The following is a 26,072-nucleotide window of genomic DNA, read 5'->3' as shown; positions in this document are numbered from 1 at the left end:
AGAACTAGCTACACTGCTCATTCCAGAAAAAGCCACAGTGGAGGAAACGGCAGTTAAAACAGTGGTCGAAGCGGAAGATAGCAGGTCAGAAAACTTTGAGAGCGAGGCATCTCAAATAAGTCAACTTGAAAGTGAGCTTGATGAGACGCGGAATGAGGACGTTCTTGAGAATAACCTCTTGCCGCCAGTGTCTAGTAATCTCACGATACTTTTAAGTGGAACCCGAGAGGACTTAGCTATGGAGCAAGCCAATGATCCTAAGATACAGGAGCTTCTCCAAAGGACGGAGCAGATAGGAGAACTAAAGAAATCTCAGCTGTCCGATCTGGGCGAAATAATAACAGAGTTTGAGGCCTACTTCGTGGACAGGCCAGGCAGGACTGATTTGACTGAGCACGATATTGAGCTGACTTCAGACGTGCCAGTGCGATCAAGGTGCTACCGATTCTCTCCAAGGCAAAGAGAAATTCTGGATAGGGAAGTAACTCGCATGCTGGAATTGGGAGTAATAAAACCCTCGGAAAGCGATTATGCTTCGCCTATGATCTTAGTAGAAGCTCCAGGTAAAGACCCTAGGCCTGTGGTAGACTACCGAAAGCTAAATTCTCTCACCAGGGATCAAGTGTATCCTATTCCGAATATTGAGGAGAGAGTAGAACAGGTCAGTAGAGCGGCATATGTGACTACGCTGGACCTTACTCGAGGATACTGGCAAGTACCGCTCACTGAACGCGCCAGCAGATACGCGGCTTTCGTCACTCCGACGGGCAGCTACCAGCCAACAATGATGAGTTTCGGGCTCAAAAATGCTCCATTTTGTTTTTCCCGACTCATGGATAGGGTTTTAAAGGGGTGTGAAACATTCGCGGTGCCTTATTTAGATGACATTGCGGTTTTTTCCGACTCATGGGCGGACGATATGGTACATCTAAGAGCTGTACTGAGCCTTTTGCGTCAAGCTGGACTAACCGTAAAGGCCGAGAAATGTTGCCTGGCAAGGGCGACCGTGGACTACTTGGGTCAAAATGTAGGTCAAGGTTTCAGGAAACCCAGCGAGATTAAGATTTCTGCGGTAGCAGACTACCCGCGGCCGAGCACGAAGACGGAAATTCGAGCATTCCTGGGTCTGACTGGGTACTACAATCACTACATCCCTAACTATTCAGCTTTAGCTAGCCCTCTGACCGACGCTCTCCGCAAGACAGAACCGACAAATGTAGTCTGGGAGGAACAAAAGGAAGCTCCTTCGTGAACCTGAACGCTGTGCTGATTAGCCGTCCGGTATTGCGAGCTCCAGACTATGGCCGAGAATTCACGGTCCAGTGTGATGCCAGTGATCGAGGGCTAGGTGCAGTTCTCTGCCAGAGAGATGACGACGGTAATGAGCACCCCGTGCTCTACCTGAGCAGAAAACTGAGTTCTAGAGAGAGAGCTTATTGCGCGTCAGAGAAAGAGTGCGCTTGCATTGTATGGGCCATTCAAAAATTGCAGTGCTATCTTGGAGGGGCCAAATTCACCGTAGAGACGGACCATTGTCCCCTGGCTTGGCTGCAAACTGCGACATCGAAGAACAGTCGCCTTCTTAGGTGGAGCTTGATTTTACAGCAGTACAATTTTGAAATAAGATACAAAAAAGGGAAGCTAAATGGGAATGCGGACGCGCTTAGCCGCTCTTTCTAAGCGGTCCGAGATGTTCCTCACCATGTATCCAAATTGATAATCAGGTTTTTTTTTCCGTGCGCTTGTATATGTGTGACTATGTAAAGCAGCACGTTTGGTTTTCTAGGAATACGTGGGTCCTGAACGTCTTGAGAGTGGGCTTTTCTCGAACAACAATGGCAGTTTTCTTTTGACCTGGTCTCTTCAGACGGGAGCCGAGTGCTTGCTTCGACATGTGGTTGAGTTTCAGAGACAGCTCAAGCAAATTGGCCTACGACAATCAAGACAACGCGACAAGCAACAGCGAGCTTCAAGCGTTCATGTGCAGGCCATTAAGTCGTCTCTTCATGCAGCAGCTGCGACTGCTGCCCTCCGAGACTCTTCTGGCGGGGGAGGAGGCTGTTACGACCGTGCATCATCCGCACTTGCGCGCTCTATTGTTCGCCTGTGGGCATGGATAAGTGCTGTGGATATGTGGTGTTGGTACAATGGCTCCAAGTGAGCCTGTTTCCAGGAATCCTGTTTTGTAAGCCTGTTTTGCTTTGTGGACACCCTGCAAATGCCAAATTGACCCTGTCAAGAGAACGTCTAGAAAAACACAAAGAAATGTCCCCCTGCGGGAAATAGCCGGAAGTGCTTTCTTTCTTTTGTTCACCCTTCCAGTCGAGAAGCGCCATTGTCCAGTGAGGAATGCCTACTATCTAAAGGAGACGACAGAGTGACATGTCCGCTGACTTGCAGGACAAGAAAGGAGCATGACGCATACGGCCATTAGATGATTTCCCGGGAATGCAGGAAAGATTTGCAATTGCCGGAAAGGGACAATGCTGGAAGCGTATGCGGCGCGCACGTGCACTTGGGTTTCTGAGAAGTAAATCCACTTGCCGGAACCAGCCTATCGATTCTTGGCTGAAGAATAGAAATGTACCTCCCCGCCGTTCCCAAGCTTTTCCCGCCAACAAGTGACCACGCCCGACGAAACAATACCGGACCAGTCAGTGCATCAGACCATCAGTGCAGTGATGTGTTCGATTGGATGCCGATATCTGAGGGGCGTGCCCTGGATTTCGTTGGTCAGCATCTTCAGAGAGGGGCTGGACATAGGGGGTTTTAAGGACGCTGCAGAGCACGAAATGTCGCTCTGAGCCCTGGGTAAACGGCTCATCCAGTCGCTTCTCGCTATGAACTCTTAACGCTTGCCATTTTACTGATGTACCCTTCTTTTTCTTGTAAATAATCTTGTAAATAAGTTTTCTCAAGGTGCCATTAAACCTGCTTGTACATATTTCACCAACTTCGAAGATTCAATCCTTCTTCAACCCGGAGTCTCTGCACGCTACCAAGTGAAGGCCGGGTCGACATAGCCCCAGCGTCACGACAGCGTGTACGAGCCCGTCGGCCGTGGCTATGTTACACTTTCAAAAAACAATATCTGAATAAAACACATTACCAGCCGACGGGGTCACCACTGGCTCTATGCTTCATTAAAATCACTAGTAATTTGTAATTATTCTTGCACTGTGCTGTTATTGTGGCTTGTGTAACATGTTCTGATAATCAAAATGCTTCGCTATTGTCATCATATTCTCAATGGTTTCCTTTTTATTTTTGTATTTAGTTTATTCCTACTTGTATCCAATATGCTGCTGTATTGCTTTGGCTGTGTAACTTATCTTGTAAATACGTAAATAAACCTTAGGGATGTACTTTGCACGTTTCCACTTCTCACTGTTGCCGGGAACGGCAACTCCGGAACTTACGCCAACTACTAATGCGATTCTTGACACGTCACCCTTTAGGAATTTCAGGGCCAATTCGTTTACTGCATTTTTATTGCTTTTTTTTTTTCAGATTCAGATGAAACTTGCCCGAACCCTGGACTCTGGCCCTACTTGTTCGCGGTAGTTTACTTTGTCCATCTGAAACTTATTTTGCTGACAGTTCTATTCGCCTTGTTCAGGTGAGTCGTCAGGACGTAGAAGAATGACTGATTATGAAGCAGTATTCTTGTCATTGGGAGCACTATATCTACACACCATTATTCGCCATGCATGTGCTGTGCACCTAGAGGCACACTGCAGCCTTTGTGCATGCCAGCCAATCTCTATCCGTGCCATTCCGTAGAAGCTACATTACTAAGTGCTTAACCGAAGAACGGAAACTCACCTGATGAGCATCAAAGACGGCCGGCGCAATCCTTCAGCCGATATCAATTCCAGAAAGGGCGAATATCGGACAATTGGTGCATGATTTAAACAGCGCTAGCATGCTTGCTCACTTACCACGTGTTCATGAACCGGCAGAGCACACTCACAGCGGAACAGCGTTTGGCAACTGCGTAGCATTATAAATTAATCCCCTCCAGGTGCTACAAATAACAAATGGGCTACGGAGCGCATGGGTGGTCCGCTGTTGCCACAGAATCACTGGCTCCAGACACGCTGTCATTGAAAACTGAACCTACAACCTTATTAATTGTATTCTGGTAGCATTGTTCGAATAATTAGGGAGTCTTAAATGGACTGCCGTAAACTTAGTGGGGAAAGATTAAGCACGTTCGATATCTAATTTCCGGCATGCTGTTGCACGTTAGCGTGGTGGAGCTGTATGGCGGCAGGTGGTCTAGCATAGTACTGACCAATTGAATATGCTACACTCCTGCGTGCCTGCATCCAGCCACAACAAGCAAGTAGTGGAAACCTTGTGCAATCGGCAGTGTCAGAATAAAAAACTGTACTGATTCCAAATGCCAAGGTAGGGAAGAAACCCCCTGGATACGACGCTGAGAGCGATTACGGCGTAGGCTTTAAGAATAGCATAGAGAAGTTATTTCGTGCAAAGTCAAGTAATTTACAAATAACGAGCACTTTGAGGAAACGAAATAATCGGAAAACGAGATCAGAGTTGCAGTGAGGGGACATTAAAATAAATTTGTATTGGGCGCTTATCCGGTCATCGCTTGGAATGGTGCGATGCTTTAACGATAGTGTGGTCTTGAATTCGTAATTCCAATTCTCGGCTTTATAATCAAGGAGAATGGCCTTTGTGTTAGAGGAATTAAAAGTAATTTCAGATAAAGCGTTATTGGAGTGCCGAGAATCAAGCAGCATTAGACTGGATATTAGCAAGCGATTGAGGAAGAAAAATTATCCGGTAATAAATGCCACAACTTGAGATCCCGAACACAAATAAGAAAACAGAACTTTCAAAGTTGTCAGATATACAGGGTGTCCCAGCTGCTTGGACCAAGATTTAAAAAAAAAAATACGATTAGCCCTAGCACAGTGCAATACATTTAAAGCTGTTCGGAGTCACTGGTGCTAACCTCAGGTACGTTTTCGTTCACTAAAGTTGATTATTAGCGAAGACTACCTAGCTAATGTGCAATTATTGGTTTGAGAGAAAAGTGTCAATGCATAAAATGTAGATCGTAAAATACAGGTAGCTGATTTGTTTCCATCAACTAGTGTTTACGCAAACTGATATTTTTACTAGCCGAGAACGACGCCTGGCGGAAAAAAATAACTTACACCTAACTGCGGCGTGACTTTAAAGCCTTGAGTCGGTCCGAGAGAAAAAAAAATCAGCTTTTCTGAGCCGTGCTCTCTACGATGAAGCTGGTTGTCCGCAATTGGCAAATGATATAAAGTAACAGTTGGTCACATGACAGAATGTTTGAAGGCTTATAAATAGGGCGGCGTAAGTCGTAGCATGATCTGTTTTTCGAGGAGATCTACAACATTTGCATTGACACTTTTTTTCTCAAGCCAATAATTACAAACATAGATAATTATCTCTTCATTACTTAATAAACTTTAGTGAACGAAAAAATACTGCTGGCTCGCGTAGGCGACTCTGAAAAGCTCTGAATTGATTTAACTGTACTAGGACCTACCGTTCTAAATAAAATATTGGATAACGTTAGCTGTGACACCCTGCAAAAGTTGCGCGTGTTTATATTTTCCACATCCTGCACCCTTTTCGAGAAAAATATCACGCATAGGCACTTAAGAAGGGTAAAAAAAAGCGTCTTTAGAGAGTGTGGAAAAGGCGCTTATCCATAGTTCGTATGTTTTGCTAAACCTCTTGCAATTCCCTCCCGCGACCTGGTTTAAGAACTAGGACTCATTCTCCATCGCTTAGCGTCCCATCCAAGCTCAGACTGCCACAAACAAAAAACCTCTTTGCGACGGTTTGAATCGGACGTGACTTCAGAAAGCCTCAAATAGCATCCAAATCACGTATCGCGTTGAAGTCCAAAATGGAATGTGCCGGTTAAAGAAGAGATGGAAATGAACCCAGAAAGCATGAGCCCAAACATAAAATAAACATGATCGTTATGAAACATGTAAGCGATCACCTTCAATGCTAAATAGTATTCGACGTTCGTCCTTATTTCTAGTGTAGATCCACTCCTTAGGCAACATTCTCAGAAACAGGGCCCTTCAGGGAAATGAAACAATCGAACTGAATTTTGGTTACCTCGAAACGCAGGAGGCCGTTGTCCGGCAGATTTCCTACCTAGTTCGGTTATGATGGTCATATTTCTAGCTCTTCTGTGGCACATTGTGCGCATTGTATTTGTTGAATGACGCTTTATAAATAGCAGCAATTGAAGACAAAGGCGATGATTACCAATAGCAAAATCTAACTGGGTTCATGATCCGCTGAGCACTTTTCATTTTGACCTACGAAGAATCTGAGAATGATGTATAGCTTTCCTTTGTAGCAGTTTGACTGCGCTTGGGTGGACGTCAATGAGTAATTGTTCCCTCATTACAAATATACTCCACGTTGGCGGTTCCCGATAAATATTCGAACAACACCGTTCCCACTTCAGGTTATTGATTCGCTCTCGCCCTACCACCGGCTCTGCTGACCGTCCTGGTTAGCTTAGTGTGTAGAGCTAAATCCCGGATAAGCAGTGGCCCCGGCTTCGATTCCAGGATCAGGACAAATCTTTCATTAGTAAATGAAAGATTTGTGAAAGATTCTCAAAAACTTCGTAGTAACGAATTTTTGAGAATGCTGTATAGTTTTGATTTGTAGCCGTTTGGCTGCGCTTGGGTGGATGTCAATGAGTAACTGTTCCCTAATTACTAATCTACTCCACCTCGTGTGGTTCGGCCTAAATATTCGAATAACACCGTTCCCACTTCGAGTTATTGATCAATTCGCTCTCTGCCTACCACCGGCACTGCTGACCCTCCTGGTTAGCTCAGTTTCTAGAGCAGCTGTCCCGGATTGGTGGTGGTCACGGGTTGGATCGTCTAATCAAGACAAATTTTTCTTCAACTACGAAGTATTTCAGAATACTGTATAGCTTTCCTTTCTAGCCGTATGGCTGCGCTTGGGTGGATGCCAATTAGTAATTGCCCCCTCATTACGTATCTACTCCACCTTGGCGGTTCCCCTAAATATTCGAATAACACCGTTTCCACTTCGAGTTACTGGTCAATGCACTCTCGTCCTAACATCGACTCTCCTGACCGTCCTGGTTAGCTCAGTGTGTGTAGCGTCTGTCCCGATAGGTGGTGGTCCCGGCTTTGATCCCCGTATCATTGATGAGTTTTTCTTTTTCCATCAACTACGAAGTATCTCAGAATACTGTATAGCTTTCCTTTCTAGCCGTATGGCTGCGCTTGGGTGGATGCCAATTAGTAATTGTTCCCTCTTTACGAGTCTACCCCACCTTGGCGGTTCCCTCTAAATATTCGAGTAACACCGTTCTCACTTCGAGATACTGGTCAATGCACTCTCGCCCTAACACCGGCTCTGCTGACCGTCCTGGTTAGCTCAGTGTGTAGAGCGACTGTTCCGGATAGGCGGGTGTCTCGGCTTTGATCCCCGTATCAGAATGAGTTTTTCTTTTTTCTTCAACTACGAAGTAACTCATAATACTGCATAGCTCTCTTTTCTATCCGCATGGCTGCGCTTGGGTGGATGCCAATTAGTAATTGCCCCCTCATTACGAATCTACTCCACCTTGGCGGTTCCCTCTAAATGTTTGAGTAACACCGTTCTCACTTTGAGATACTGGTCAATGCACTCTCGCCCTAACACCGGCTCTGCTGACCGTCCTGATTAGCTCCGATCTGGCGACCTGCTCGTGGTCCCCCCTGCACGTTGAGTGGGCCAAGGTGTTTTCGGCTGCCTGGCTTTGCTCAATGACTGACAGCCAGCGGTCGGTATGGGTTCAGCCAGGGCCCATACTGAGGGGTGGCAAATCCCCGGGGAGTTTCCAGCGTACTCCCTTGGCATTGCAAGCGTGCCATGCACACGTTAGCCCGTTGCCGGAGCGGCGGCAGGTCCAGAGTGGGTCTGGGCAGGGCGCGTGTAATTCGGAAAAGAGTCCAGTTTGGAGTCGGTTGGCAGGCCAAGGGAACGCCCTGCGCGCTGCCAAGGGAACGGCGGCGTAGCTGCGGAAACGCGGCTAGCTGATTTCATGCTGGGCTCTCTTTCAGCATCCAGGTTGGTCGGCAGGCCAAGGGAAACCCCTGCCCGCTGCCAAAGGAACGGCGGCGTAGCTGCGGAGTACGGTCAGGAAACGCAGTTAGCTAAGTTTGAATGCTGAACAAAGACCAACATGGAGAGCGGTTGGCAGGCCCGCTGCCTAGGGAACGGTGGCGTAGCTGTTGAGTACGGTTAGGAAACACAGCTAGCTGACTCTGTATGTTGGACCAAAAATTCCCCTTGTGCCTAAAGGTATTCCCAGCTGCAAACGCGTTGGTTTCCGTTGCCGAAGGGAACGGGGCCTCGACGAAAGCCTGGCGGCTGGGGCGAACCTAGCTCGCGTTCTGGGGAACTCACCTTTGGCTTGAAAGAGTGGAAAGGAGATGGAGAGTAGCTATAAGCTAGTAATGCTGAAACTTGGGAAAAGACTGGTAGAACACAGGTGGAAGCACCTAGTACGGAAAGGCCTAAAGGCTTAGTACACACCCTGAAGGGTGCAGGAACGGTGTGAAAGCCGACCTCGGAAACGGTTAGTAGCCGGTGAACAAGTCGCCAAATGCTCACGAGGGAAGTATCCTCTGTAGGATACAAGGACCTCCAGCACTAGAGCGTACATAAGCATTTGATGGGATTAAAGCGTTTCCTCTGTCCAAGGACGTTGATGAAATGTACCTTCCAACATGCCCTGCCGAGCGAAAACCGTGAGAGTATCCATCAGTGTGCGCCAGATTAAAGTCTGGCCACTTGCCGAGTACCTTGAAGTAGGCATGAACGTTGCAAAATCTATCTCTCAGTACTTCAACTAGAGTCTGGGTGGGGGAACTGAGCTGGGGGGACGGGGAACCTCAAAAGCGGCTTCAAGTAGGGAACCTGTCTCAGAAGCCGGAGACCCGGCAAACGCATTGCGGTGGAGGAATGATCCAAGGGCCGAGGGCCGCATATTCGGCTAAGAGCGAGTGCTCGCGCTCTACGGAGTCCCATATAGGAGCTCGACTCGAATTGTCTGACAGTCAAATCCTGCGCTGCCCACATTCCCCTCCAACTTCCCATAACCCTATCCTAATTCCTATTTCCTATTACCCTACAACCCATCCCTTCCGCTACTTCCCAGGAGAGATACGTGGGGTCTCCCCGGGCCCGCTTCCTCGGCTGTGGGTCGCTTTAGTAGCACATCCCCCTTTTATTTAATAACTTCAAAACAAAAACTTTTGTCTCATTGACATATTCATTTATTTTTAGAATTGCGGAACTTTCTCTCCCCGCGATACATTAGTGGTGCGGGCGGAGTCTGATTTTGGACTCCACCTTACCTTATGCCCTGGTTAGCTCAGTGTGTAGAAAAATTGTTCCGGATAGGCGGTGGTCCCTGCTTTGATCCCCCTATCAAGATGAGATTTTCTTTTTTCTTCAACTACGAAGAATCTCCGAATGCTGTGTAGATTTGCTTTGTAGCCGTTTGGCTGCGCTTGGGTTGATGCCAATTAGTAATTGCTCCATAATTACGAATCTACTCCACCTTAGAGATTCCCCTTAAATATTCGAATAACACCGTTTCCACTTCCAGTTACTGGTCATTGCACTCTCGCCCTCACACCAGCCTTCTGACCGTCTTGGTTAGCTCTGTGTGTAGAGCGACTATCCCGAATAGGCGGTGGTCCCGGCTTTGATCCTCGTATCAGGATGAGTTTTTTCTTTTTTCTTCAACTACGAAGTGTCTCAGAATGCTGTGTAGATTTGCTTTGTAGCCGTTTGGCTGCGCTTGGGTGGATGCCAATTAGTAATTGCCCCCTCATTACGAATCACCCCACCTTGGCGGTTCCCTCGAAATATTCGAGTAACACCGTTCTCACTTCGAGATACTGGTCAATGCACTTACGCCCTAACACCGGTTCTGCTGAGCGTCCTGATTAGCTCAGTGTGTAGAGCGACTGTCCCGGATAGGCGGGGGTCCCGGCTTCGATCCCCGTATCAGAATAAGTTTTTCTTTTTTCTTCAACTACGAACTAACTCATAATACTGCATAGCTCTCTTTTCTATCCGCATCGCTGCGCTTGGGTGGATGCCAATTAGTAATTGCCCTCTCATTACGAATCTACCCCACCTTGGCGGTTCCCTCTAAATATTCGAGTAACACCGTTCTCACTTCGAGATACTGGTCAATGCACTCTCGCATTAACACCGGCTCTGCTGACCGTCCTGATTAGCTCATTGTGTAGAGCGACTGTTCCGGATAGGCGGGGGTCCCGGCTTTGATCCCCGTATCAGAATGAGTTTTTCTTTTTTCTTGAACTACGAAGTAACTCATAATACTGCATAGCTCTCTTTTCTATCCGCATGGCTGCGCTTGGGTGGATGCCAATTAGTAATTGCCCCCTCTTTACGAATCTACTCCACCTTGGCGGTTCCCTCTAAATATTCGAGTAACACCGTTCTCACTTCGAGATACTAGTCAATGCACTTACGCCCTAACACCGGTTCTGCTGAGCGTCCTGATTAGCTCAGTGTGTAGAGCGACTGTCCCGGATAGGCGGGGGTCCCGGCTTCGATCCCCGTATCAGAATGAGTTTTTCTTTTTTCTTCAACTACGAAGTAACTCATAATACTGCATAGCTCTCTTTTCTATCCGCATCGCTGCGCTTGGGTGGATGCCAATTAGTAATTGCCCCCTCATTACGAATCTACCCCACCTTGGCGGTTCCCTCGAAATATTCGAGTAACACCGTTCTCACTTCGAAATACTGGTCAATGCACTCTCGCCCTAACACCGGCTCTGCTGACCGTCCTGATTAGCTCAGTGTGTAGAGCGAATGTTCCGGATAGGCGGGGGTCCCGGCTTTGATCCCCGTATCAGAATGAGTTTTTCTTTTTTCTTCAACTACGAAGTAACTCATAATACTGCATAGCTCTCTTTTCTATCCGCATGGCTGCGCTTGGGTGGATGCCAATTAGTAATTGCCCCCTCTTTACGAATCTACTCCACCTTGACGGTTCCCTCTAAATATTCTAGTAACACCGTTCTCACTTCGAGATACTGGTCAATGCACTCTCGCATTAACACCGGCTCTGCTGGCCGTTCTGATTAGCTCAGTGTGTAGAGCGACTGTTCCGGATATCTTCAACTACGAAGTAACTCATAATACTGCATAGCTTTCTTTTCTATCCGCATGGCTGCGCTTGGGTGGATGCCAATTAGTAATTACTCCCTCTTTACGAGTCTACTCTACCTTGGCGGTTCCCCCTAAATATTCGAATAACACCGTTTCCACTGCCAGTTACTGGTCAATGCACTCTCGCCCTAACACCGGCTCTGCTAACCCCTGGTTAGCTCTGTGTTTATAGCGACTGTCCCAGATAGGCGGTGGTCACGGCTTTGATCCCCGAATCAGGATGAGTTTTTCTTTTTTCTTTACTGCGAAGAATCTCAAAATGTTTTAAAAATTTGCTTTTTAGCCATTTGGCTGCGCTTCATCATCATCATCATCAGCCTGATTATACCCACTGCAGGGCGGAGGCCTCTCCCATATTTCTCCACCTAACCCGGTTCTGAGCTAGCTGCATCCACTTGACCCCTGCGAACTTCTTAATCTCATCCGCCCACCTAAATTTCTGCCGCCCCCTGTTACGCTTTCCTTCCCTTGGAATCCAATTTGTTACTCTCAGTGACCATCGGTTATCCTCTCTTCGCACTACATGTCCTGCCCATGTCCATTTCTTCTTAATTTCCACTAGAATGTCGGTAACGTGAGTTATTTCTCTGACCCACTCTCCACGCTTTCTATCTCTTAATGTTACCCCTACCATTTTTCGTTCCATAGCCCTCTGCATTGTCCTCAACTTAAGTAGAACTCTCTTGGTTAGCCTCCACGTTTCAGCTCCATAAGTGAGTACAGGCAAGATGCAACTGTTGTATACTTTCCTCTTGAGCGATACCGGTAAGCTGCTAGTCATAATCTGCGAGTGCTTGCCAAATGCGCTCCATCCCAATCTTATTCTTCTTGTTACTTCATTTTCATGGTCCGGATCTGCGGTTACTACCTGTCCTAAGTAGACATATTCGCCTACTACTTCCAGTATTTCGCTACCTAATGTAAACTGTTGTTTCTTCCCGAGGCTGTTGAACATTACCTTAGTCTTCTGCATATTGATTTTCTAGCCTACCTTTCTACTTTTTCTGTCTAGGTCATCAATCATTATTTGCAGTTCATCCCCCGAGTTGCTTAGCAAGGCAATGTCATCAGCAAATCGCAGATTACTGAGGTATTCTCCATCTACCCTTATCCCTAACTGCTCCCATTCCAAGTCTCTGAATACCTCCTCTAAGCAAGCTGTGAATAGTACTGGGGAGATTGTGTCTCCTTGCCTAACACCTTTCTTTATGGGAATTTTGTTACTTTCCTTATGCAGAACTATGGTTGCTGTGCAGCCACTATATATATCTTCCAGCACTTTCACGTACGGCTCGTCTACCCCCTGATTTCGCAATGCCTGCATCACCGCCGAGGTTTCAACTGAGTCAAATGCTTTTTCGTAATCAATGAATGCTATGTATAAGGGCTTGTTATATTCCGAGCATTTTTCTATCACCTGATTGATGGTATGGATATGATCGATAGTAGAGTACCGTTTCCGAAACCCTGTTTGATCCTTTGCTTGATTGCAGTCTAAGGTTGTCCTGATTCTATTAGCGATTACCTTAGAAAATACCTTGTGCGTAACAGACAGTAAGCTGATTGGTCTGTAATTTTTAAGGTCCTTAGAGTCCCCTTTCTTGTGAATGAGGATAATGTTTGCATTCTTCCATGGTTCCGGTACCGTCGATGACACCAGGCACTGCGTATACAGGGTGGCCAGTTTTTCAAGCACGATATCCCCCCCGTCCTTCAGCAAATCTGTAGTTATGTGATCCTCTCCAGCTGATTTCCCCCTTTTCATAGTTTCTAGTGCTTTCTTGACCTCGTCCTTCGTCACTGGTGGAACGTCTGACTGTTTTTCCCTACCGCCAATCTCGTTACGTTCTTGACTACTTTGGCTACTGTAGAGATCTGTATAGAACTCCTCGACTACTTTGACTATCTTGTCCATATTAGTGATGACGTTGCCCGCCTTGTCCCTTATCGCATACATCTGGTTATTGCCTATGCCCAATTTCTTCTTTACCGCTTTAAGGCTTCCCCCGTTCTTTACAGCATCCTCAATTTTCTCCATGTTATACTTCCTTATATCGGCCACCTTGCGCTTATTGATTAGCTTTGATATCTCGGCCAATTCGATCTGCTCTGTTGGATTGGAAGCTTTCATACTCTGGCGTTTCTTAATCAAATCTTTTGTCTCCTTAGACAGCTTACCGGTATCCTCTCTAACTATCCTACCGCCTACTTCTACCGCGCACTCAGTAATGATATCTCTGAAATTATTGTTCCTTGCCTCTAGGGTAATGTCTCCATCCTCAGTTAGAGCTGAATACCTATTCTGTAACGAGATCCTGAACTCTTCTGCCCTCCCCTCACTGCTAATTCGTTGATGGGTTTCTTTCTTACTAATCTGTTGCGTTCCTTCTTCAGATTCAGGCTAATTCGGGACCTCACCATCCTGTGGTCACTGCATCGCACTTTCCCGATAACCTTTACATCTTGCACAATGGCGGGGGTTGAACACATTATGAAGTCGATTTCATTTTTAGTCTCTCCGTTAGGACTTTTCCATGTCCATTTCCGGTTCTTCCGTTTGCTGAAGAAGGTATTCATGATTCGTAAGTTATTGCGCTCTGCAAACTCAACTAGTAACTCCCCCCTGCTATTCCTAGAACCAATGCCATAGTCACCTACTGCCTTGTCTCCTGCCTGTTTTTTCCCTACCTTGGCATTGAAGTCACCCATTAGTACAGTATACTGCGTCTTTACTTTTCGGATTGCCGATTCTACATCTTCATAGAAGCTTTCAACTGCCTGGTCATCATGACTACATGTAGGTGCATAGGCCTGTACAACCTTCAGTTTATACCGATTATTAAGCCTAATTATGATGCCTGCAACCCTCTCATTAATACTATAGAATTCATCTATATTACCCGCTATATACTTATTGACAAGGAAACCTACTCCTAGTTGTCGCCTCTCTGGTAAACCTCGATAACACAGTACATGCCCATCCTTCAGTACACTATATGCCTCATTCGGCCTCCTAACCTCACTAAGCCCTATGACATCCCATTTCATGCCCTCTAGTTCCTCTAACAGCACTGCTAAACTAGCTTCACTAGCTAGGGTTCTAGCATTACCAAGAACCCTAGCTGCGCTTGGGGGATGCCAGTTAGTAATTGCTCCCTCCTTACGAATCTTCTCCACATTGGCGGTCCCCCTAAATATTTCTAAATACTCGAATAACACTGTTTCCACTTCCAGTTACTGGTCGATGCACTCTCGCCCTAACACCAGCTCTGTGACCGTCCTGGTTAGCTCAGTGTGTATAACGGTTGTCCCGGATTGGCGGTGGCCCCGGTTTTCATCCCCGCATCAGGATGAGTTTTTCTTTTTTCTTCAACTACGATGTATCTCAGAATACTGTGTAGATTTGCTTTGTAGCCGTTTGGCTGCGCTTGGGTTGATTCCAATTAGTAATTGGTCCCTAATTACGAATCTACTCCACCTTGGAGATTCCCCTTAAATATTCGAATAACACCGTTTCCACTTCCAGTTACTGGTCAATGCACTCTCGCCCTAACACCAGCTCTGTGACCGTCCTGGTTGGCTCAGTGTGTAGAGCGACTGTCCCGGATACGCGGTGGTCCCGGCTTTGATCCCCGCATCAGGATGAGTTTTTCTTTTTTCTTCAACTACGAAGTATCTCAGAATACTGTGTAGATTTGCTTTGTAGCCGTTTGGCTGCGCTTGGGTGGATGCCAATTAGTAATTGCTCGCTCATTAAGGAATCTACTCAACCTTGGCGGTTCCCTTAAAATGGTCAAATAACACCATTCTCGCTTCGAGTTACTGGTCAATGCACTCTCGACCTAACACCGGCTCTGCTGACAGTCCTGATTAGCTAAGTGTGTAGAGCCACTGTCCGGGATAGGCGGTGGTTCCGGCTTTGATGCCCGTTCATGATGAGTTTTTCTTTTCTCATTAACCGCGAAGAATCTCAGAATGCTGCACAGATTTGCTTTGTAGCCGTTTGGCTGCGCTTGGGTGGATGCCAATTAGTAATTGCTCCCTCATTACGAATCTACTCCACCTTGGCGGTTCCCCCTAAATATTCAATAACACTGTTCTCACTTCGAGTTACTGGTCAATGCTCACTCGCCCTAACACCGGCTCTGCTGACCGTCCTGGTTAGCTCCGTGTGTAGAGCAACTGTCCCGGATAGGCGGTGGGCCCGGCTTTGTTCCCCGTATCAGGATGAGGTTTTCTTTTTTCTTTAACTGCGAAGAATCTCAGAATGCTTATAGATTTGTTTTGTAGCCGTTTGGCTGCGCTTTGGTGGAGGTCAGTGAGTAATAGCTTCTTTATTACAAATCTACCCTAGCTTGGGGTATTCCCCTAAATATTCGAATGACATCGTTCCCATTTCGAATCATCGATCAATTCGCTCTCGCCCTACCACCTGCTCTGCTGACCGTCCTGATTAGCACAGTTGGTAGCGTGACTGCCCCGGATAGACGGTGGTCCTGGGTTGGATCGCCGACTCAGGACGAATTTTTCTTTAACTACCAAGTGTCTGAGAATGCTGTATAGTTTTGCTTTGTAGCCGTTTGGCTGCGCTTGGGACGATGTCAATGCGTAATTACTCCCTTTTACTAATCTACTTCACCTTGTGGGTTGGTCTTAAATATTCGATTGATAACGATTCGCAACTTAAACTATTTGTATTAAATTACCGCGAAAGCTAAATAATGCTGCGTCGTAGTCCGTCGCACTTCTGAGTTTTCATTTCGTAATCTGTCTTGCCTAAACGCTTGAAAAGTTATTATTCATTGTGGCATAAGGTTCATTCCTCCAACGGTGCTATTGTTGCACCGTAGTCCGTAGATAAAAAAATAGATGAAGCAAACACATGTGGTCACATGTACTCAAACATATTTCCAAATGTGCTTCCTGTTCCCGTAGCAATACAGCGGCGGACGTTGACCCGGTTTCGGATGCTATATGGAAGTTTCAGCGCTACGAGTTGGTCATGGACTTTGCAATGCGTCGCTGCCTGCCACCCCCGCTGAACGTGCTCACATATACGTGGCTCCTCGCATCTTGGCTCCTGCACCTGTGCACGCGCCGGGTCAATAAGTGGGTATGTATACCACCTACTGGCTGCCCATACACGCAGATATCTGCAACACTAGTCAGAATCCACCTTATGCGGTCGCCGCCATTGTGTGTTAACGCCCCGTTTTCCAGATAATCCGGCGTCGCTATAATGAGCAAAAGATAATATAGCCAATATAAGTCCGCCGCTCGATCACTTCCAGGAGCTCGTTTACATGCCGTCACCGCCTGTTTGCTTCTTGCATTATGGACGCGTTCCCACGTCCTACACGTGCGCCTAGTGTGCGGGAGACCGACCGGATCGCCTTCCTCGAGGGTTTTTAGACATTGTTCTGACGTATCATGACAACGGGCATCTTTGCTGGACCTATGCTCCCCGTACAAAAAAAAAAAGGCCTTGCTACCTTACTGCCCATGCCATTCTAAATTAACTAAAAGGAGTAAGCTAACCTGTGTCTCAAGAACTCGTTGCAGAAAAGCTGCTTTCACACCGTGCAAGATAGCTTTCTGCAACAAGAGAAACATTTAATAGTGTCGAGGTTTTCTGTGCATGTGATTAAAGAAATCTGAAAAACCGCTGAAGGCAGTAAAGGCGAAACAAAGAAGCTGACAGATAAAATGAAAAAAGAAAGATCGAAGTAATGCCTTACGTGCACACGCTTTCACACAACATAAAAAAGGTCGCCAATCGCTAAAGTGTTGTTACGTTTCGCCACTGACAAGTTGGACGGCTGACGCGGCCACCGCACAGGCAGAACAGCGAGCGGTACGGCCATTTCTGTGCCGTCCATCGGCCGCCCAATGCTTCCTCCCGAGGGCAAATCTCGACGTGATCTTGCCACGCGCCAAATGTGTGTGCGTGCGTGTGTGTGCAAACCCTGGCCAAGCCCGGAGCTCGAGGGAGAGTGCGTCGCCCTCGCCCGTCTGCAGGAGGTGGAGGAGATGTGGTCGCGCGACCTGCGATTGAGTCATCCCCTTGTCTGAACATGCAGGGCTCTCTCCCTTTCCTTGTGAACCGGCAGGCCCATGAAAAGTAGCGGCAGACCCCGCTGCGACAGATATTACTTTGGAAGGCGTCGCTGTAACGACGCTAGCCACCAGCTGTGTGAGCGTGTCTGTATTCTCTCCGGGTCAGCTTCTCTGCCCGTTTCTTCATGATGTTGTTGTAAAGGTTGTTTCGTTAGAAGACACCTCGTCTTTGGTGGGACCGTTGATGCCGTCCGCCGAGCCACGGAGACGCCAGGCCAACGCTACTGAGGGGCCGCGAGCCAAATGTAATAACTGGTGGCAGCGGTGCGATACGCAGGCGCACGCAAACCCAAACCTAATAACTGGTGGCAGCGGTATGATATCCAGGCGCGCGACCCAAACCTAATAGAGTGCAAGTGGTTTTTTCTGCTCCACGTTAAGGAAGAAGGAGAATTAGCAATAAGGTAAAGTCACATGCACGGTGAACCATGAGACGAAGTTTGTAACCTGTGCAACTCAAGTTTATTGTATTCTGTTATCATGCGGGAATATGTACGTCGGGCAGACAGGTCAGTGTTTAAACGCCCGACTTCGTGAGCATGAAAGATCCCTACTTTCCGATGATCGGGCCAATTTGCCGAAACACTGCCGGAAGCATAAATTCAGGCCGCTGCTTAAGGAAACAATCATCCTGGGGCGGGGTAAAACAATGAGCCAACGCGAAATCCTGGAAGCTTGTCACATTATCAAAAATGATGAGACTTGTGTTAGCTAAACTTTGTTACCTTGTACGGTAGATAATTTCAGTTCCTAAGCTCTTTACAGCGCACATAGATAGCGTGCTGATAAGGTAATTTTCCCTGTGATTATCATTCTTATTATTTCTCTTGCCACATGCGCAATGTGTGGCTTCTTCGCTGAAGGGTGTATATGAATGCTAGTTTCTTAGCAATAAACTTAGTTGTCAGTCCAGCGTTGTGTTGTGTGCTTCTCTCCTTCTCTGCGTCTTTCCGCTGGTTTTAATACTTACCAACACTACTGCTTTATGATCTAAAACGCCACAGTTGACACTGCAAAGAACGTTGTCCTTAATACTACCACTTAAAAAAAAAAACAGATCAAGGACTGACTCGGAACTGTTTTGAATTCTGGTTGGTTCATTGACAGCTTGCAAAAGATCATAATTAAGCACAATATCTAACATTTCGTTCTGACACTCTTGGCAGTGGATATCGAGAATTTGTTCCAGTCAAGACTAGGAAGGTTGAAATCACCTGCCAGAATAACTCTCTCCGCAGACCTTATGTGACGATGCGTATATTGATTCTGCTGCTCTATTACAATGACAGATGAATTCGGAGGCCTGTAAGCTGCTCCCAGGAGGTAACGGACTTCATTTACTAAACTTTACAAAAAAATACTTTTCACGCCAGTTACGTCAGGCATTGCTATAACGTGTAAATAGGATTTAAAAAGAACTGGTACACTGCCTCCTCTTCGGTCACAATCTTTCCTAAAAGTATTGTAGTTTCTTGGCACGAACTCACTGTCAAAAACTCCTTCACTCATCCATGTTTCCGTTAATACAACTAGATCAGGATTATGACAGGTGAACAACGCTTCTAAACACTCGTTTTTATCGACAACGCTACGGCAGTTAACATTGAGGATGGTTATGTCACGCTTACGCGATTTTACAGGTCACGCCTTCTTGCCTGCAATAATAAAACGCTCACCCTTCGCCTCATCCGATCCGTACAACGTGACTTTAACGTTTAGCTTATCAAAGACCAGATTAACCTGCCCACCATCAGTTCCTTCTTCTGCTGAGCTATTTATTTATTCAAATACCTCACGGGCTCCGATTTGAGTATTATGTGAGGGGGGTTACATAACCTGGTTGCGAAACCGTAGCAAGTGAAGATTGTTATTATAACATCGTTAGTTTCAAAACGTTATCGTTATACAATGGCAAACACAAGAAAAGAGAACAAAATTTGAAAAGCACGCTATAGAACGCACTTCAGAACAAAATGCTGCTTATTTTTTTTTTGAAAATAACATAATCTGAATTGTGAACAATGTTGTCAAGAAGACTATTCCAATAAATGATTGCACGATGCAGGGCTGATGAGTTGAATGCAGTGGTTCTTCCCGAAAGGCGTTTAAAACTGGGGTGATTATGCAATCGGTGACATGTGCGGGCCAGTTTTGTGAGAGGTAGTGTAAAGAAATGATGGCTATAAACAATTTTATGAAAGAGACAGATAAGTGCTATTGTTCTGCGAGATTCTAAGGATGGAAGGGATAACGACGTCTTAATGTTAGTTATGCTGGAATGTCGGCAATAGTTGCGAGAAATGAAATGAGCGGCACGATTTTTACGCGCTCTAGGGAAAGAATTAAGTAATGTTGGTGGGGTGACCAAAAGGAAGATGCGTATTCAAGTTGAGGGCGGACAAATGTTTCATATGCCAGCTGCCGCGTGGAAGAAAGTGCACCTCTGAGGTTACGTTTTAAATAACCTAATGTACGGTTACCTTTGGCAGTAATTTTTTTATGTGGGTGGTCCATGAGAGATTTGGTAAAAAGTACACGACAAAGTACTTGTATGGCTATACTCGCGAAAAAAGTCAATTCCCAAAATAGCTTGAGAGCAATGCTCTACAATTACAAATTTCGCTGGGCAGGTCTCATCATGAATTTCAATGCGGGTGATGCATTTTCCCTATGAGTATACTAGGTGACCTCCCGCGGTTCGTATTGCAGGGCCATCTAACGGGGTAGTCACTTTTCGCATTCGGCGGCAAAATTCTCCACTAAATACCGAAAAATCAGCACCGGTGTCAACGGGCGCGGCAACTTCGTGACCATCGATTATTATCTTGACGTTACTGGAAACTTCATATCCGTTTCTGTCGCCAAGGGTGCAATCGTTCGTTGCGCGCTACGTTGTAGCGTACATGGAGGCCCTTTGTTTCGGCCGACTTCGGCAGCGCCGCCTCCAGGTGTCGCCGTACTTAGTTTTCCCCACGAGGAAAAGGGGACAGACCCTGACGGCGAGAGCCGCGGGGAGGGGAAACTTGGCGAGGTGGAGACGGGGAGCGCGATGGACGTGAAGCTTGCACTGCTGACTATGGAAAACATGGAAGATACTCCTGGATCTCCTGCGGCTGTTAACAGTACCGGGGGCGCGGATCACGTCGGCTGAACCGTCGAAGGCTGAGTTCTCGATAAGGGCAACGACGATGCATGTCGTCCGGCTCACCGCAGTAATAACACAACGGCGGGAGGAGTCTGTCTTTCGACTTCGCCATCGTGGCTCCATGGGTGCTTCATACCGGGGCATATATTCGCGACGCCGAGATCCTCAGCACTGGTGTACTGGCGAGTGGCGGGAGGCGGACGACGGGCAATAGCAGCATAGCTCACCGTCGGTTGTGTGTCTAGAGCAACAGCTGGTACTCCTTGTGAAGCCTGTTGCACTTCTTCCGGAACGGCTGAAAGTAATTTCTGCTAGGGAACAATGCTCTGAAGCACGAAAAACCCTCTTGAGCTCTTGTGTGCACGATTTCGCGGATATCGCGAATATCGGCGATGCCAAAACCTCCTGGACCAGAAGAGTTAAGGCTGGACAAGATCGGGAAGTTGTTGCCCAATCGCTGATAGTGCGTGTTCGTTGTGGCTAACGTCCGCTCGATAGTAGTCGCTTCGGTGACAAACCTCGCTACTGTAGTAGATGGAATTCGTATAAGTCAACAAAAAATTTCATTTCGTATGTCTAGCATCAACGCGCTTACCTTTTTCTCCTCTGTAGCCCTAGAGTCAGCGCGAGAAATTAAACGCAGAACGTCATCGACGAAGCTTCTGACGCTCTCCGCTGGGCCCTGAATACGGGTTTGCAGTAGTTATTCAGCATGCTGTCGTCGGTATTGGTTCGTAAACGTGTGTATCAGTTCGCTCTTGCACGTCTCCCAAGGCGTCAGCGAAGCTTCATGATTCTCGAACCAGTACTTTGGTAATTCGCCGGCGCCTGCAGTGAGAAACAAATGTTCTGCAGGCACTGATCTGGTGTCAACCCAATGGCGAGTGACCTGTTCATAATGTTGTACCAAGTATTCAATGTCATCCAAACCATCGCCACGAAACGAGGAGACAGTCTAGTGTTATAGGCACGTAGACTATCCGTGTCGCAATTGCATTGTCAGGCAGTTGCGACTGGAAGGCCATAATGACGTTCCAAATTCTGGCGCTTGGCCTTGCTGACGGCGAGTAGCGGGGATCTCAGGTGCAGCTGCGACTCAAGAAAATCCGGCGGCCAAGAGTTAATACTGGGTCGAATTTCGCGTTGGGGTGCACTGCATGAGAATCAATAACCAGCACCAATGTCACGTCCTGGCGCACAGGGACACGACAGCAGCAGAGACTTGGGGTCAACAGGGCAACGGCACAGTGCAGCACAACAGCAGCGGAACTAGCACGCGTCACAACACTAGCTTCGTCTTTGTCGAAGCAATCGCGTTTCTTCGGGCGCTACAATATATGGCTTAATATTATACAGTTTTTTTTTTAGTTTCTTGCAATATCATATATGTGATGTACACTGGCGTATAAAAGGTGGTGTTTTTCCTGTGGTCGCGTCATTGCTCCATTCAATTTGACACTACCAATGATCTTATTACTCTTTGGACGGGGGTGGGAAATTCGATGTACTTTTGCTCGACTTCAAAAAAGCATTTGATTGGGTTTGTCGCAGGAGGCTAATACTGAGGTTAGAAAGTATACTACAAAATGAAAAATTTTGAGTTGACTTGATTTGTATTTATCCCACCGAAAAGAGTATGTCTATTAAGGAAACTAGAATTCTTTATCTCCTCCTGTATTAGCCGGAGTACCGCAAGGTTCTGTCCTTGGCCCTCTTCTTTTTTTATTTATTTAAATGATCTGTATTTGAAATCCTCTGTACATTGCTGGTTCTCTGATAATGACTGCGTACCAGAATATTGAATCAGTGCACGATCAGACTGCCCTTTGTGATGATCTTCGGCAATTATAGTGAAAATCTTGTGTATGAACTTGAATGCCTCAAAATGTGCTCATATGATAGTCACAAGAAATAAAGAAACGTTATTATATACCTGCAAAGTTAATAATATTGATGTTAGACAAGTTGACCAGTTCACTCAAAGTTAACGTGGAATGCACATGTTTACTATGTTGTTTTGGCGTCAGAGAAAAGCCTTGGCTACTAAAACACAGTATGAAGCACGGAACCACTGCAACAAAACTTGCGGCCTTCACGACGCTCGTCAGGCCATTATTCGACTACGCAGGCACTGTGTGGGGCCCTCACACCAAGAAAAAACATAAATAAAAGTTAATAGATGCAGAAAAGGGGGCTAGGATTCATCGACAACGCGTACAATAGAAGTGTTTCTTTTACAGAACTTAGAATACCAGCTGTGCGCCCAATTCTATAAATGCACCGTAAACTACACCGCCTACAAATGATGTGCAATATTAGCAACAAACATGTCAGAATCATATTTATGAAAACTGAGCAGAAAGCACAGTAAAACAACTGTAATGCCGCAAGTTTAAACCAATGCTTACGGCTTTTCTTTCCTTCCTAAAATTATTGCCGAGTGGAACGCCTTACCTAAGAACGATGCGTCTACCGTTGAATCTTTTGTAATTGCCGCGGCAAGCATTTCTTTGTAACGATGCTCCATTTTTCTTCGCCATCTAGGCGCATTTCGAAATTTGGATTTTCTTTCCATGCATTTCGTTTGTCAACTATATGTTTTGTTTTCCTGCCATCAAAATGCAACTCGGCACGGTTTCAAGAACATCGCAACCACTCCTGCTCTGACTGCCAAGAGGCAATTGGCAGTATTTAGTAAAAAAATAATAAATACGAAATAGTGATGTGTAATGAAAATGAAGGTTAGTGATTGTTGGTGACTAATGCTAATGAAAGTGATAGGGATGGACAGTGACTGTGGCCAATCGTAGTAGTTAATGACAGTGAGCGCTAGTGGTAGGTGGTGACGAGGGCTTGACTCCCTTAAATGCGAGGTCCCAATTGATAAGGTGAGTGAAGAAATAAAGGAAATATAACATGTACAAAAGAGGAAACAGAGGTATAAGAGAAAATGTAAAAGAGAAGCAATACGCGGAAAAGGCTTTCGCCATTCAGCTCTTAAGTGAAGCTAAGTGCAATCCTGTAATTTTGAGATCTTGGACAATTTTATTTTGGAGACAGAGAAGTCGCATTCGCAGTAAGCGCTCGAGCGGTGGGTGGCGGCAACATTGGTTCGCAAGTACCGGCTAACCTTATCATTACTTAGTACCTTCAGTTCCAAGGAGTCGTATCCAAGTGAATGCGGAACCGAACTCGCTAAACTTTAGGACTACTGAAGGAAGAGAAGCGCAGACAAGCCTGAGAGGTCGCAAACAACTTTACACTTAATCTGGTGCTTACAGTCCTGTCCTTTCGCAGGGCCGGCATCTCCATTTCACGGTCGTCGGCATGGCGAAAGGGCAGAAGTTGTCTGAGAGGGACTTCCACTACTGGCGGCAGAAGGCACTCGAGTACAGCAAGAGCTTGGATTTTGCGGACGAAAACGCTCCGCAGAAGCAAGCAGAAAAGTGCGTCTCTCACCACGAAACAAACATTTCCCTGACCCTGCTTCCGGCGTTATACAGCGCGTACCTTGTGGACAAGTTCACTCGACCTGCCGCGTAGCTTTACTATTTTCTAGCGCTTTTTCAACTGCGACCGTCTCTTCACTCTGCACTTTGTGTCGCTATTTGTGTACCGTGAGTGCCTAGCCCCAACTGAAAGTATTAATGCCATCGCTTTTATCAATATTTAGGAAAACAAAATACAACTAGTGTGTACATATATATTTTCGAAACCTTGAGAAGCGCTTTCACAAAGCTGTTGATCTATACGGTAAAAAATAAATGTAATTGGGGTGACACAATGCGGTTCGATTGTGCATAGCAGAACAATCAACCAAAATTATCGCCGTTCATTTAAACGAAATCAAAACAAAAATGGGTGTCCTTGCATGAGAAAAAGAGATGGCTGGCCGACTGCGCACGAAAAGACCAGTGGACCTGAATATCGCTGAGGTAGGACTCTCTGTGGTGCCCTGTGAGTAAGGGTCATCCAAAAATTAAAAAAAACACGAAGACAGGAGCAAGCAGACCGCGCACAGCCAGTCCTTTCAGAATACTTCACGATGACCCCGCAAGCGCCAGTTGCCCGCCTTCGTGCAGCCGACATCGGCATTGACAGCTTGCACCTGACAAAATATGAACACTGCTGGGAAGCCAGGTTCCTGACCAGGCGGACCCGTTTCCAGCAAATTCTGAACCCCGAACGCTGAATGCAGTGGCCCGCAGCTAGGCTTAACCGGGCTATCGCCGACGACTGCCGTCACAGGACACGACCCGATGAAAACCTGCACTATCTAGTGAGCGATGATCCCAGCTTTACCATTTCCACTGAGAACTTATTTGAAATAAAGATTTTGATCCGAGCGCGATCCAGACGACGTCACAGCGCCAATATGTCAGGCAGCGCCTAATGTAATATCAATACACCTATGACACACCTGCGTCATAAGCACCACAGCGCTTTCACCGTGACGTCCCTTCGTGGGCTACCCGTCTCTTGACCAGCTGTGTTCGAACCTTACAGGTCAAACATTTATTTGATCAATTGTTCCTTTTATTTATGCATATGCCCCCGTTACAGGAACTTGCCCGCTAATTTTTGGCTTCATTTGGACAGCCTTAGTTTTTCGATGGCGGTAGCTTTTCGCAGACTGTCGCGTTATTTCTTGGTCACGTAATGCAGAGGACTCTGGACGACTCCCACTATCCATACAACGGATGTACCATGGAGTCCGAACCGCAGCTCTTAAGCGTTGCTTAGGTGGAACTTTAACCGTCCCTCAGTACGTGTCCACGACATGCTCCTCGTCGCGCCTCTCCGAGACGCCGTTGTTTCAACATGCATTCTGGCTTGCATACCGAAGGCTCCAGCGACATTGCAGCACTATATGTTCGCGCTTGTCACCATTTCCATGGACAAAAAAGCACCACTTTTCAACCCGGCGGTTTTCACAGTATGTGCCTATAGACGCCCAATTGAGAAAGTGAGCAAGCATCTATTGGGCTATTTTCCGAGTTCCTCCTCGGAGAAACGGTAGACAAGCGATTTATTTGATTATGTTAACCGTCATGTAGAACGGAAGGCTCTCCTGAGCGACACAGTGGATAATATTGTTGTGTTCCAAGTGCTGTGCTCGTCCGTTCCGTTGTGAATGGAGCAGTGCGCGCTAATGAACAGGCCCGCACCCCTCTGCGCTTCGCCGGGAGGACTGGCCGCCTGCCTGCGCTCAGCGGGACGCCCCCCACGGTGGGCTCCCTCGCCCTCCTCTGGTTCTGGGAAGCAAGCCCCATCCCCGGCCTCCGTTCCCTCCGTTCTTCGCCCGGCAGTTCGGCCTACGCCTCGGCCGACGCTGGTCGCACCCTCTTATCTAGTAATAAACGAAGTTAACAGTTTAACAGTAGCGCGTATGTCTTTTCTCCATCGACGACGCGCAAACACGACAGTGGCGACTCCACGTGACGTCACAGGAGAGGCGCAGGTGGTTGGAACCGCCGCTGCCGCTGCAACTGCAGCCGCGACTACGCCGGTTGACCTTTAGCCGCCGCCGC

General features: G+C 46.8%; 1 pseudogene; it reads left to right on the top strand.

The window, feature by feature from the left end:
* The window catches only part of LOC146172009 (transient receptor potential cation channel subfamily M member-like 2), a 765,506-nt pseudogene extending 741,422 nt beyond the window's left edge, over positions 1-24,084 (top strand).
* The last annotated feature ends 1,988 nt before the right edge of the window (positions 24,085-26,072 follow it).

Source organism: Amblyomma maculatum, unplaced genomic scaffold (genome assembly GCF_055883805.1).
Source record: "Amblyomma maculatum isolate TAMU_Amacu unplaced genomic scaffold, ASM5588380v1 scaffold_15, whole genome shotgun sequence".
NCBI classification, from domain to species: Eukaryota; Metazoa; Arthropoda; class Arachnida; order Ixodida; family Ixodidae; genus Amblyomma; species Amblyomma maculatum.
This window is presented reverse-complemented; position numbering and strand designations above follow the sequence as displayed.